The sequence below is a fragment of the Lissotriton helveticus genome, chromosome 1_2 (assembly GCF_964261635.1).
Source record: "Lissotriton helveticus chromosome 1_2, aLisHel1.1, whole genome shotgun sequence".
NCBI classification, from domain to species: domain Eukaryota; kingdom Metazoa; phylum Chordata; class Amphibia; order Caudata; family Salamandridae; genus Lissotriton; species Lissotriton helveticus.
The window spans coordinates 234,889,056-234,903,963 of NC_136058.1; positions in this window are offsets into that span (position 1 = coordinate 234,889,056).

Sequence of the window (14,908 nt, forward strand, 5' to 3'; positions counted from 1 at the left end):
ACACGCATGTATGTGACCAGGTCACAAGCAGAAAAATGGACTGACGCTAGGGAAACGATCAGGGACATCCAATCGGCCAGCACACCACACGAATTGACTGAGTGGGCGCGGGTGGGTCTAAGGGACGATGAAGACTGCTGGCGGACAAAGGACACGAACAAATGGTTGCTGCCTGATGCATACTTGATCCCCATACTGACCATGGCACACTCCCCTGCACACATAGGTTCTGCCCCCATGATTGAACTCATTTCCAAAGTCTGGCACAACAACAAGATCTCCGACTCGGCCAAACGCCTAGTCCAGCAGTGCCTTATCTGCTTACAACACAACCCCGGGAAAGGAACTGTGGTACCCCGGGGAGGGTTTGGGATCCCCGACTACCCCTTTGAGGTCCTCCAGATGGATTACATCCAGCTAGAGAGGTGCCAAGGCTTGAAGTACGTTTTAGTCATTGTATGTGCCTTCAGCAAATGGGTGGAAGCCTATCCGACCCGTGATAACACTGCCATGACTACTGCCAAAGTACTACTTAAGGAGTTTTTCCCCCGCTACGGCCTTTGTCGAATTTTATGGCGCGACAATGGCCCCCACTTCATAGCTGAAGTTATCCAACTAATCCTGAAGGGGTTGGGGGTAAAACAAAGGTTCCATGCTGTCTTCCACCCCCAATCCGCTGGCCTGGTTGAACGACACAACGCTACACTGAAACTGAAACTGTCAAAAATAGTGGCCACCACAGGACTTAAGTGGCCAGATGCCCTTCCACTGGCACTACTATCGATGCGCTCCACTCCCACTAAGCACCACTTGACCCCCTACGAAGTCGTGTTTGGGCGGCCTATGAACCTCTGGACTGCCCCCAAACCGACCTCCATTCACGACGTCCCCGACGTCCTGCTGTCAGATTATTTATACAAGTTAACTAAAACATTGTCTGTCATTCATCAACAGGTGCAGCAGGCCATCCCCGATGCTTCCAGGGGTCCCGGTCACGATATCCAACCGGGTGACTACATCCTAATCCGGAACTTTCAACGAACGAAGAGTCTGGAACCCCGGTGGACGGGCCCCTGGCAAGTACTGGTCACCACTCGGACGGCTCTTCGAGTGGAGGGGAAAAAGAACTGGCTACATGCGCACCACTGCAAGAAGATTTCCTCGACCCTGGCCACGACAGACAACGTCAGCACCCAAGAAGAGCTCCTGAACAAAGACCGACCATCACTGAACTGCTATCCTGATACTGAGGCACTTGAACTTGCAAAACACTCTGATCCCACTGTGCCATCTCGAGAAGGGTATTTCCTGCGTCGAAAGGAGGGAGCTTCGGCTAAGTAGGCCACTGACTAAGTTAAAAATCTCAGAACGGTGACCCAAAGCAACCAAGGGTTACCCGGAGAGAAGCTAAACAAAGTCTGTGGTTCTGCCCACTACCGAGCACCTTGAAGATGAAGATGATGGAAGCGCCAGATAAGAAGATGATGGAAGCGCCAGATAAGAAGACGTCGGAAGCAACAGGAAATACCCACTACAGGAACCCAAAGACTGACAATTTGCACAGATCAAAGACAATCGCTTTCTTCATTGTCTTCCTCTTTTGCCTCCTCCTCATGACTTCCTTCTGGATCTTGGAGGAAAGCACACCCGTTCACCAGATGTTGCCAACCACTGTCCAGCCAACCACGAAAGAGCACCACCTGATCACCCTTTCACCTCAGCTCCGAGAAAGGCGTAGGGAGTTCTGGAACAATTCCTTCGTACAACTGTTGAACCAGCACAACCTTGCTGCAAATGCCACGAACTGCTGGATCTGTGGGTTGCTCCCACATGCTACCGGACACTCCATCCCCTTCATCCCTTCTCCTTTCTCAGTTCACGGCTCCTGCCTCGCCTGGTTGATCCTCATGCAGGAAAGCCACAAGGACAACGCCACTTCTGGTCAGACAGTGTCACACTTCTACTATGGGTTCTGGCTGAACAAGACAGGAAAACCCTTTTGTCCTGCAATTTCAGGTTCAACCTTCCTTACGAACATCCCTGCCAAAGAAAGGGTCGAAATGCAAGTGCTCCACAATCCAGCCAGACCCACCTTCTCCCACCTGCGGAAATAAACGGCTGCCACCCTGACCGTGGCCCTGTCTGTCATCAATGTCACAGGACTTGTATGCCTCGAAGGACAAGGAACGCAGCTGGTGGGTCACAGTTCTTGTCGCATCACCAAAACATTGGTCTCAGCTGACCCCCCCTCCTTTGTTGCTTCCCCGAATATGTACTTTGTTTGTGGCACCAAAGCTTACACTTGGCTCCCAAGAGGCTGGAGGGGTACGTGCTACATCGCCTTCATTCTTCCTCCCACGTATGTGGCTCCAGCCAACCACCACCGGCAAAAGCGCGCCGGAGATGTTGAACAAGCCGACTCCACCGGAGCACAGTTCCTGGATGCAGCAAAGGGACTTGTTCCTCTGTGGGGACCAATGGCAAATAGCCGCGCTATCCGACACCTGACTCAGGCATTAGAAACAACCATTAACATCACCGCTGGCATCCTCGCCAACAACACGGCTGAGCTTCAGGCCGTCCGCCTGGTGGCTCTTCAAAACCGTCTTGTTCTAGATGTGGTTCTGGCCGACCGCGGAGGAGCATGCCGCATCATCGGCTCCAGCTGTTGCACCTACGTGCCAGATGACTCACCTTCAGTCTACAAAGCAATCGAACACCTCCACAGACTGTCCTCAGAGGTTCACCAGGAGCAGGAAGGATGGTCGCTTGGAGGCTGGTTCTGGGACACTTTAAAGAGCTGGGGATGGAGATTGTTCACGTTTTTATTGATACCAATCATGATACTGTGTGGGTGTTGCTTAGGTATTCAATGTTTACCATCTTTATGTGCACTCATTTCTAACTGTATGTGCCCAAAGACTTTGAACTTTAAACCTGAGCACATGAGTCCCCTATACGAGATAGAGGTGCGTGGTCTCATGGGGATTGATCCGAACTGACAAGCTGGCGAGACATGTTAAAGGGAGGACTGTGGAATTTTAGTTCGTGTACTGAACATTATCTACGCCATCTTGCAGACTCACGTACGAGCATACACGACAGCCATTTTAGGTACCATGGTCTCCCTGTTCACGATCGCCCGTCAGCACGCTTCCCTGAACCTTGCAAGTCTTCCCCGCGCACCCTGGCTGCCCCCGCACTCACATGCACAAGTCATGAACCCTCCCCTCCCATGACTCTGTCTCAAGGAATCACACCCTGCGCCTGACCAACACCTCCTTTCCGTCCATGAATACCCCTCCTTTGATGACCCCTTCCTCTGAGCCCGACTGCCTGTACGAACCACTGGTCATCCTTTAGCCCGAGGATACAGTTTATTGCCCATTACTGTATGCACTCGCCTTTCCTGAAAGGAGCCACTATTGATCACGACCTCCCCATCCCCTGAGATTCGATCAGGCGCACACATTCCAAAGGAATCGGCAGAACACTCAGCTGCGTGATAGCCCCTCCCAATCATATGAGGGGAAAGGGCCTCTACTGTTGTCATGTGTTGGAATGGGCCGGAACTGGGGGGGTGCCGGTGATGTCGTTCTCATACTTCACAATGTCCCTGTTGTAATAAAGGACGTTCACATGTCTTAAACCAGTGTATAAAAGACCAGGTCTCAGAGAGGTTGAGAGAGCACCTCGAGACGATACCTTGTTGTCTGATCTGATGTGTTCTACTCCGACGGAATAAAACTTGTTTCCTGTCTTCCTGTCTCCAGCGCCTGCCTCTTCATTGAATAACTTCGTATGGTATTAGAGGCGTTTTACGCCGGGCAAATTTAACTTAGGAAACATCTACTGAGATCGCCTGACCATTTTTGAATTGATCTTTATCAGTAGCACAAGTGCCTGAGGGGTCCCCCTGTCCGCATTCCCCCTCAAGGCGTCCAAAACTGCCAGGATAACGGCCTCGGTGGAATGGGCTGGCCTAAAGCCAGCTTGGTTGGGTTCGAGGTAGCAAGAGCTCTCGATGAAATTAGAGAGACAGCGGGTGACGTGGGCCTCAAGGAGCTTGGACAGGTAGGGCAGGAGGGAAATGGGACGATAGTTAGAGAGGTTGGCAGGGTCTGCTCCTGGTTTCTTCAGCAATGGCACTAGAATGGCCTCCTTGAAAGAGCTGGGGACCGTGCCAGTGCTGAGGGAAGCATTCAGCAATGGAAGGATACCATCCAGTAGAGTGAGACAGACGTCTCTGAAGACTGAGGGAGGGCAGCAGTCATTGGGGGAGCCTGACTTGATACGGGCCGAGAGCTCTGACAGGGTGCTCGGGTTGAGGGCGGGGAAGTGGGTCAGGTACAGATGATTTAGGGGAGAGGAATCCCCAGACCTTACAGGGGTGAGGGGAGGGATGGAGTTCTTGATGTTGGCTATTTTTTCGATAAAGAAGGAATTCAGAGCGTTGCATGTCTCTAGTGTAGGAACCTGAGTCGGGAGGGTTCTGTCGTCCGATGTGAGATCATTCATGATTTTGAAGATTTCTTTTGATTTATTATGGGCGGAAAGGATTCTGTCAGAGACGTGAATAGATTTTGCCAAGGATATCGCGCTTTTGTAGTCTTTGCGGGCCACGACAAAGAGCGTTCTGTCGGTATCGGAGTAGTTGCATCTCCAGTTCCGTTCTAACTGGCGTAACTTCAGTTTCTGTGCTTTAAGTGTACTAGAGAACCATCTGTACGAATTACTGTGTCTGGTGCGTGGAAATGCAGTGAGAGGAGCAAACCGGTCACTGGCCGTTTGTAGCCATTTGGTGGTGTCCCCTTCCATTAACTCCACACTGGCGTCAGAGTCGGTGGTGGGGCAAGTGTTGGCCAGGAAGTCGAGGAAGCCTTGGGAGTCATAGGAGCTCCATTTGCGCGAAAGCCCACCTGCCAGGATAGGGGCCTTGACCCTGCCTCGGACTGAGATGGTCGCGTCGATCAGGTGGTGATCGGACCAAATGCAGGGAAGATGACTGGGCGAGATAGTACTAGGTCGTGGGTCCAGATGTGGTCAAGGGTGTGGCCCTTAATGTGGGTGGGAGTAGTAGTTTGTTGGACCAGGTTGAGGCTGGTTAAGGCTTCCAATAATTCCGTAGCATGAGGACCAGCTTTGTCATCGTTAAACCAGTAGTTGAAGTCGCCGAAGAGGGCGATTCTGGCATAGTGCGTCAAGAGGTTTGCCATCTGTTCACTCAGGGAGATAGGGAACGAGGGCATGGATTGGGGGGCCGATATATAAGTATGAGCGTGAGGGCGCCAGCCTCAGTTTCTAGATTAATGACCAAGTTATCCACCTCTGGTAGATCAAGGGAAGCCGTGGTGATAAATTTAAATTGTTTCTGTATGATGGCTGCCACCCCACCCCCAGGACGGCCTGATGAGCGGTTTGCATTGAGGATGTAATAATCTGGGGGGAGGGCTGCCAGGATGTCCGGGTGGGAGTCTGCAGTAAGCCAAGTCTCCGTAATTAATAGTACATCGGGTTTTTCAGTAGTGAGGAGGATAAATATGTCTAATTGGTGCTTTACCAAAGAGCGTGTGTTGAGGTACAACACACGGAGGGATGTCTCACTCCTTGTAGGGCTGGCTTCACACTTGCGCCTATCAGGGGGGCTGAGCGCCCAGCAAGAGATGCTCGTGGAATTGATTCGCTCAGCTACGGCAGTGGGAAGTGGCGAGTACGCGGATTGTAGCTCTCTGAGGGTGTTTGCAGGGTAGGAGAGCTGTCACCCTGTGCCGCTAGCCCCAGGGCCCGGCCAGGCGCGGACGGGCGCAGACGGGCTTGCCTTTGGCGCGCTGCCGGCACGCCAGCTGCGCCCGTCCGCTGCGCTCCCGTGCAAATGGCTGCATTTGGACCTAGTGTCCCGCCTTCAAGCGCCGCCCCTGGACGACCGCTTGGCTAAGGCCTGAGGGTAGAGAGCAAGGGGAGTGGTGACTGTGAGCAGGGGATCGCGATTCGGTAATACAAATTAGTGAGGTGGTGAAAATAGTTAAAAACACATAAGTTTAAGAACAGTCAATTTCTAATCAAATTGCTTCTAACGCGCAGCTTTTAAATCAAACAGCGCGGTGTCAGCTCGCAGCGCGGCAACAAGCACAATTGCCGGTTTGTAGCGAAAGGCCGGGTTTTAACTAGAATCCCGCCTTCAAGCTCCGCCCCTGGACAGCCGATTGGCTATGGCCTGAGGGTAGAGAGCAAGGGGAGTGATGACTGTGAGCAGGGGATCACGATTCGGTAATACAAGTAAATGAGGTGGCGAAAATAGTTTAAAAACACATAAGTTTAAGAACAGTCAATTTCTAATCAAATTGATTCTAACGTGCAGCTTTTTAAATCAAACAGCGCGGTGTCAGCTCGCAGCGCGGCAACAAGCACAATTGCCGGTTTGTAGCTAAAGGCCGGGTTTTAACTAGTATCCCGCCTTCAAGCTCTGCCCCTGGATGACCGATTGGCTATGGCCTGAGGGTAGAGAGCAGGGGAGTGGTGACTGTGAGCAGGGGATCGCGATTCGGTAATACAAGTAAGTGAGGTGGCGAAAATAGTTAAAAACACATACGTTTAAGAACAGTCAATTTCTAATCAAATTGCTTCTAACGCGCAGTTTTTTAAATCAAACAGCGCGGTGTCAGCTCGCAGCGCGGCAACAAGCACAATTGCCGGTTTGTAGCAAAAGGCCGGGTTTTAACTAGAATCCCGCCTTTAAGCTCTGCCCCTGGACAGCCGATTGGCTAAGGCCTGAGGGTAGAGAGCAAGGGGAGTGGTGACTGTGAGCAGGGGATCGCGATTCGGTAATACAAGTAAGTGAGGTGGCGAAAATAGTTAAAAACACATAAGTTTAAGAACAGTCAATTTCTAACCAGATTGCTTCTAACGCGCAGCTTTTTAAATCAAACAGCGCGGTGTCAGCTCGCAGCTCGGCAACAAGCACAATTGCTTAGGAGGAACGTGCACTCACACCAGATCGCATTCAAGCTAGTTTAGACACGCCTGTGCCTCGTACTCAGAAGGATGTTCGTGCACTGATTGGCCTTACTTCTTTCAGTAGGCAGTGGATCCTTAGCTTTTCCCACATTGTTAAACGTTTGTTGGCCCTTGTGAGACTTGGCTCTTTCCCCAAAATTTTTCGCCTTTTTATTTCCCTTTTAAATCAGAATGCCCTCATGGTAACAACAATGTATAGGCCTTGTGTAGTGAGGAAAGCCCTGTGTACTGTGAAACTGATGTTAAGATGCAGGTGTCTTATACCCCTAACATGGCTGCCACTGACCACTGCTGCTGCAGCGGGGTTTAGTGGGCGCATTCTAGTGGCTAGGGCCTGGCTGGAACCCTCCAAACAATGTATCAACTTAGCCTGCCAGCCTGCCCACAGGTAGAATGGTGGAACCTCCTAGAACCCCCTGGAACCTTCTGGAACAGGTGAGGTGACACCAACTGCCACTGCCAACTGTCATCTGGCACTGTATAAGGAAAGGAAGGTAAACTTTCCTGTCAGAGGGACTAAGGGGAGACCTGGGGAAGTACCTACGCAGGAGGATAGGCAGTGGGGGTCAGGGCAGGGTCTTATGATGCTGGAATGACAGGGCCTAGTGTGCTGCTTTACAAGTATTGAGGCATCCTGTACCCCCCCCACTGACCTAACCCCGCGGCAGGGAACCCCCAGGGACCACTTGAAGGGATTGGCTGAGAAGAACTTGGAACACCAGCCACCAAACTATTCCCCCCTTCAAGGAACAAGAAACCAAGCAACAAAACTAAGGGCGTAAGGAACATCACGCCAACAAGAAACTAAGCTTCTATTTACAAGGGTGCAAGAAACATCACGCCAACAAGAAACTAAGCCTCTATTTACAAGGGCGCAAGAAACCTAAAGCGCTAAGAAGAAATTAAATCATCACAGGACTTTTGAAGAAGCAAACAGGTATTGGCGCGGTACTGACCCTGCGTTTCCTGATGTCACCTGGGGTCTCCCTTGCTAACCTGCTACTGGGGTGTCACCTGTCCTGTATATCTAGCGCTGCCCTTGCTGACCCTGTGAAGAGCGCTGAAGTAATGGAGGGGGTTGCTGCCTTCTGAAGCGCTATATTTGCCTGAACTGCAGCACCCTGAACTGAATGTTATTAGACCTGCTGGTCTTGCCACCACCTCGTGTGGGCCAAAGCGCTATAGCCCTGCACCCTGCTGTCTGTGAAGCGCTAGAATCCTGGGCGTGATTCCTGCCTGAAGCGCTATATTCTGTGGTGCCCTTCAGCAGCGCTACCTGGAATGAACTGTCTGCCGAGCGCTACCTCTGCTGTGAATTGCCTGCTATATCGTAGCGCTGTGAATCCTGAAAAGCGCTATCCCCCTGAAGCGCTGTGTCACCAAGAACTTCTGTGGCTCTAGAAGTTGCTGCCTTCTGAAGCGCTGACTCCCTGCTCCCCCAACGCTCCTTTGCTGTCCCTGTGAAGAGTGCTGAGGTACTGAAGAGGGTTGCTGCCTTGTGAAGTGCTGTACCTGCAGGGTGCTATTATCTAAACCTGATTGCCTGCTCAAGCGCTGTCCCCAGCATTGCCTGTGGCCAAGCGCTGTCATGTGAGGAACTGAGGTAGTGCCCAGGGAAGCGCTGTAATTTCACTCCAAGCGCTTTCTTGAATGTCCCATAGAAGCGCTGTAATTGTGCCTCCAAGCGCTCTCTTGTAGGCCCCAGAGAAACGCTGTATTTTTGACCTTAAGTGCCCACCTGTTGGCCCCTATGTGCCTCTAGTGACGTGGAGGCCATTAAGTTACTGTTTATGCCTGAGGACAGGCTTGCCATTCATTAACTATTTGGGCCCTGGTTCCGGCGTAGGCCTAAAGACATACTGAGTTCATCTGCGATGGCTTAGCCCTGCATAGGGGAGTCCAAGGCATAGTAAAATGCTCATTGAGAATGCTTTACTGAATTGCTTATTGAAATGTTCACCTTAATTAACAGAAATGTTTTACTAATCTAAAGCAAGGCCTGTGCTTACTTAATGAGATGTTGCTCTCTAGCAATGAGTAATGTTCTATTTATAAGTTACTTAATGAAATGCCTATGCCTGATTCCTTCCCTGTAATGTTTACTCCTGATTAGGGGGATGTTACCTATGATTGGGGAAGAGTTTTGAAGTGGTTATTCCTGCTTGGAACCAGGATTATTCTGAACTATAGAAGTTTTATTACACCCCTGCCCCAGTGTTATAACCTCTACTTATTTACAGGATTACTCTTGGGTGCTGAGAGGTTTATGCCTGCTTAATGTAGGAATTAGAATGTTGATCCTGGCCTGGGGTGGAAACGCCAACAGCTGCATAATGAACTGTGTCTGCTGACTAATGAAACATTTATTCATGTTGGTTGAAAGGTGGAGCACATGCCCACAGTTATGGAGTGAGGTGCTCCTTGCTTTAAAAGGAATGTTTACATTTACTAAAAGGCTTTACATGCATAAACCAAGTCTTCTAAGCTCAGGCTTGCCTGTTAAAAATGGTTATCTCTGCCTTGAAGAGTTGTTAACTGTTGATTGCTGAGTAGGGGAACGTTAATGCTATAAGGATATAGTTACACTGCCTAATGAGATGTTTTATCCGCAGTGGCGTGTTTTTATTTCTGCCATAGGAGTTTCATTCCTGCCTAAGGAAATGGTTAATGAAATGTTTTACCCTCAGTGAAGTGTTTTACTTCTACTAAACTGATTATCTCTATTGCAGGAAATGTTTTACCTGTAAGCTCCTGATTAATAGGGGGAAGGCCCTGCCTGTTCAGGCATCAGGTAATAGGATGGTGTGTGATGCCTAAAGAAATACTTTATGCCTAATGAAAGGTGTTGACCTCATTTGAGGCAATGTTTACTCCTGCCCAGGGAAGGGTCTCATACCCCTGCTATAACAGAGATCTACTTACACCTGCTCAATGTAGGGATTTCTACTTCCCTGATGGAATGTTGGTGTAGCCCTGATACAGTTAAACCTGCACAAGGGGATGGTTACCTAGATTGCAATGTTTTCTCCTAGTTAGTGCTGGCTAATGCAATGGTTAGCTGGGCCCAATGAGGAGTTCTCCCAAAGGGATGCCCAACCTTGTTATATGGAATAATTATTCTTAATGAAATGTTTAATTCCTATTACAGGAGGAGAGTTACGTCCACATACTTTTGTGGCAAATGAAATGTTTCATATTTAAGGAAATGTTTGAACTACACTTAAAGAATTTATTCCTACAGCGGGGAGATGTTTCTGTTATGGAACTGTCCCTTTGTTTACCTGAGGAAATGGATATTGATGCTTAATGCAGTGTTGTTCTTATGACTTTGAGATGGATTCCTTTCAGGTATTGACCAAGAAGCAAGGCGTAGGTCGGGCCTGTGTCCCACTAAAAATGTATTTAACTATTTATTGATCCAATATTTAATATTTATTGCAGAACGGATATTTATTCATCTAATATTGATTGCAAGTCTTGAGACACATGTATTTTAAATGAATTTATGATTTCCCTGATCCTGCTCTATCTATCTGATTATTTATCTTAATACAAGTCACTTGTTTTTATACAAGCTCTGGAGTGGAGTCATTTATTGCGTGCCCAGGTTTCTGTCTCAGTGTGAGTGTGTGCTGCATGATCGCTTAACACATGTGCTTTCGGATGCCTACCCGCTCGTGCCATGCTACCCTAGGGGACTGGTGACCCCAGTTCCAACAGCCCTGTTGACTAAAGATACCCCAATGCCCCTTCCATGGACTACTGAATGCCAAAGTGCTTTCCAACTGTTGCTTCAAGCTATATGTTCTGCACCAGTATTAGGCACTCAAGACTACACTAAGGCCTTCACACTCTATGTACACAAAAGAGGTGGTTGCGCGCTCACTGTTTTAACCTAGACACACAGTGATAATCAGCGTCCTTGTGCATATTTTTCAGCTGTCCTTGATCCAGTCACTCGTGCATTGCCTGGGTATTTTCATTCTGTTGCAGCAGCAGCTGTGTCCATACGTCAGAGTGAGGGAATAGTTTTTTCACATATACTGCTTGTGTTAGTGCCCCATGCAGTTGATGCCCTTTGAACCAAACTAAAAAGCAGCATTTAACTAGTGCTCACTTGACAGGATATGAATTAACACTTTTGGCCCCTCATATCACCTTAAAAAGATGTTCGACTCTTAATCCGGCTACTCTATTGCCAATTCCAGCTACTCAGTCTCAGTCACAGGAGTCTCATGACTGTATATTCCTAATTGAGGAACAGACAAGGGTTGTGTTGACCTGCAAGATACGCCCCTTTCAAGTGTTGATGGGGAATTGTGGGTTGATGGGTCTTGTTTGAAATTACCAGATGGCACGACATCAGCTGCATATGCAATTACAACACTTCAGACTGTCGCATCCCACAGAGGTCAGCTCAGGCAGCTGAGTTGATAGCACTAACGAGGGCGTGTGAACTTAGCACTGACTTGTCTGTTAACATCTACACCGATAGCCGAAATGCCTTTGGAGTGGCTCACGATTTTGGGCTACTCTGGAAGGAAAGAGGCTTTCTTACATCACATGGGACACAAATAGTGCATGGAGAATTAGTCCATAATCTCCTTACGGCTTTGACATATCATAAGAAAATAGCGATCGTTAAGTATAGTGCACATAAGAAAGTGACTGATAAAATAGGACAAGGCAATGCCTTCGCAGATTACACAGCTCATGAGACTGCAATGCAGTGAAGCACTACATCTATGTATGTGGTGAAGTCACAGGCTGAACGTTGGCATGATGCTAGGCAAGAAGTGCTAGACACGCAGCGATCTGCCTCCGCTGAAGAATTAGACCTATGGTCTAAGGAGGGAACGTTGGATGATGAGGGCTGTTGGAGAAATAAAGACATGACCAAATGGAGATTGCCCACAGTCTATTTGCACCCTATGATTCACATGGCACATGGGCCGGCACATGTTGGAGCATCCTCAATAGCGAAGCTATTTATGCAAGATCATCCAGAAATTGACGGCACCGCTAAAAAGATAGTTCAGACTTGTCTGATTTGTCTCCAGTATAATCCTGGAAAGGGAACACAAACTCCAATAGGAGGGTTTGCCACACCGACTGCACCATTTGAGGTTCTGCAAATGGATTACAACCAGCTAGAACGCTATAATAACTTAAAGTATTTCCTAGTAGTGATATGTGCCTTTAGTAAGTGGATTGAGGCATACGCTATGAGAGATAATACAGTTCTTACTACAGCAAAAGTGCTTCTAAAGGAGTTCGTCCCTCGATTCGGTGTTTGTCGAGTCCTGTGGAGTGACAACAGACCCCATTACATTGGGCTAGTTGTTGAGTATGTTTTGAAAGGATTAGGAATCGAGCAGAAGTTCCATACTGCTTTCCACCCACAATCAGCAGGGCTAATGGAACGATACAATTCTACTATCAAGCTTAAACTAGCTAAAGTCCAGGCTTCCACATCTCTGAAATGGCCTGATGCCTTTCCCCTTGCCATGCTTTCCATTAGATCGGTGCCACACACACGATTTGGCCTCACACCATATGAGGTGGTATTTGGAAGGCCAATGAATATTTCGGGGATTCTTAAGCCGTGTCCTATACATGCTGTACCTTGTGTCTTGATGAGTGACTACCTGTCGCAGTTGACTGACAGCTTGCTTTCTATTCATCAACAGGTTCGAGAAGCTCTTCCTGACAGGTCGCAGGTGATGGCCATGATATACGGCCCAGCGACCAATTGATAGTCAAAGTCTTCCAGAGGTCGAATAGCCTGGAACCGAGGAGGCGTGGCCCGGAGCAGGTTCTTCTGGCAACAAGAACTGCAGTCCGAGTGACCAATCGGAAGAACTAGATCTACTCTATGCACTGCAAGAAAGTGCCGTCAACCCTGGTGGAGACCGCTGCACTCACCGACCATCGAGGCATCCTGGGCACAGAGAGAGGCCAAGCTGTATCACCTGAAGGACCTGAGGAAGTCTTCCCGGATCACACAATCCCTGGCGCATCTCGATATCAGCTGCGACCCTGGAGAGAAACTGCATTGCCGAAAAAGACTGGTTGAGCGGCCGTCTTGGGTTAGTGAAAGGCTGAACTGAGATGGGGGGGGGGATCTTTTTCCTAGTGGCACCGGTCTAAACTCTCAGTGAAGAAACCAACGGCTGCCCAGGACTTTAGAGCTCCACCTGCTTTGTTGTTTCAACATCGAGATAAATAAGCCTATGGAGAAGACATCAACTGCTGCGAAAGTTTGTGACAGAAGTGCCATGTTTATTGTTGGACTTACTTCTGTTGTCATCATTATTGCTACGATAGCTTGGGTTATAGAGGAAGTGGCTCCTGTTCGACAAACATTGAATGCCACTACTCCAGCCCCCATTGAGCACCATTACTTCTCCCTTCCTTATCATGAGCAGCAACATAGAATGTCCTACCTCAATAATACGTTTATTCAGATGTTGCATCACACCCATAATGCTATGAACACTACCAACTGTTGGGTGTGTGGAATTATGCCAGCTCATCAGAAAAAGGGAGGAACACCTTTTATTCCTCTACCGTTTTCACACAAAGACTCTTGTCAGGCTTGGTTCGCATTGCTGTGGGCTTCTGAAGTTGCTAATATCATCTATGCTGATGTAGGGAGACTAAATTTCCAGCTAAATAAAGTGTGTTACCCTAATGAGGAAGGAGATCCACAGGCAAAAGGAACTGTATGGGAGATGGAGGAGTATCGCCGAGGAAACTCCTCCATGCGCTATGTTTTCTCAAACACCCGAACATCCAAGGCTAATGGACCACCTGTTATAGCTGTTCTAAAGCTCGAGCAGACTTGTCCGTGAACAGTTTTGGAAATATTCCTGTGGGGAAAAGCAACTGGATCCTGGTACTGAAAATTACTGGGGCGAACAACAGTAGCTTTATGTCATCACACAATACTTTCTTCATCTGCGGAAGTAAAGGATACTACCATCTACCCATTGGATGGTCAGGAACTTGCTATGTGTCCTTTTTGTTGACACCTGTGTTTTTGGCCCCTGCATCTTATCACAAGGACTACAGAATCTTTCATGACATTTCCAAGAACCGATATAAGAGGACAATAAATCATGATAAGGTGGATCAGACTGACACTGCACTGCACAATATGTTGACTTTAATTTGGGATTGGTCTGCTTTATTGGTGCCGCTTTGACCAGCAGGAAAATCAGACGCCTAACATGTGTCGTAGAGGCTGTGACCAACCAGTCAGCTGTATAAAGAAATCAGTGTTTCCTGTGGACTAATATAGTTTATTTAAGCAATATTTATGCACAATCGCAATATAAATGGTGCAGTAATGTCAGAGGGCAAGAAACCATCTACACAGTTTACTTAGTATAGCATATATTATAAAAAACAACGAGAATATATATACACTTCTTTTTGGTCAAAAGCGCAAATATTTGTGCATTGTGTCCCCAAGTGAAAGATGGAACCAACGAGTTGTGAATATACAGGGTGGATAGTTATATACAAGGTTTCCATGAATTTTGAAGAACGACCATTTCATATACACTTTTACACAGCCTAGGTACACAATAATACACGCTGGGTGATGGTCTGTTCTTTTGTGCTTGTCGACGTCGTTTCGACCCTTCTATCAATGTGGGGTCTCCTGAGGACTAACGATGTAGGGACATTTAATACAAATTAAGGACAGCATAAGGCCCATGTACCAGCACAGATGTTATGTTATGTTATGTTATGTTACACTTTCTTATATAGCGCACGGCGGCCCCAGCAAAGAGGCGTCCCGGCGCTTGATCAGAAGAGAGAAAGCATACACAGCCAACAGAAGAGCATAAAACAACCAGCTACTGACAGAAAAGGTGTGTCTTGA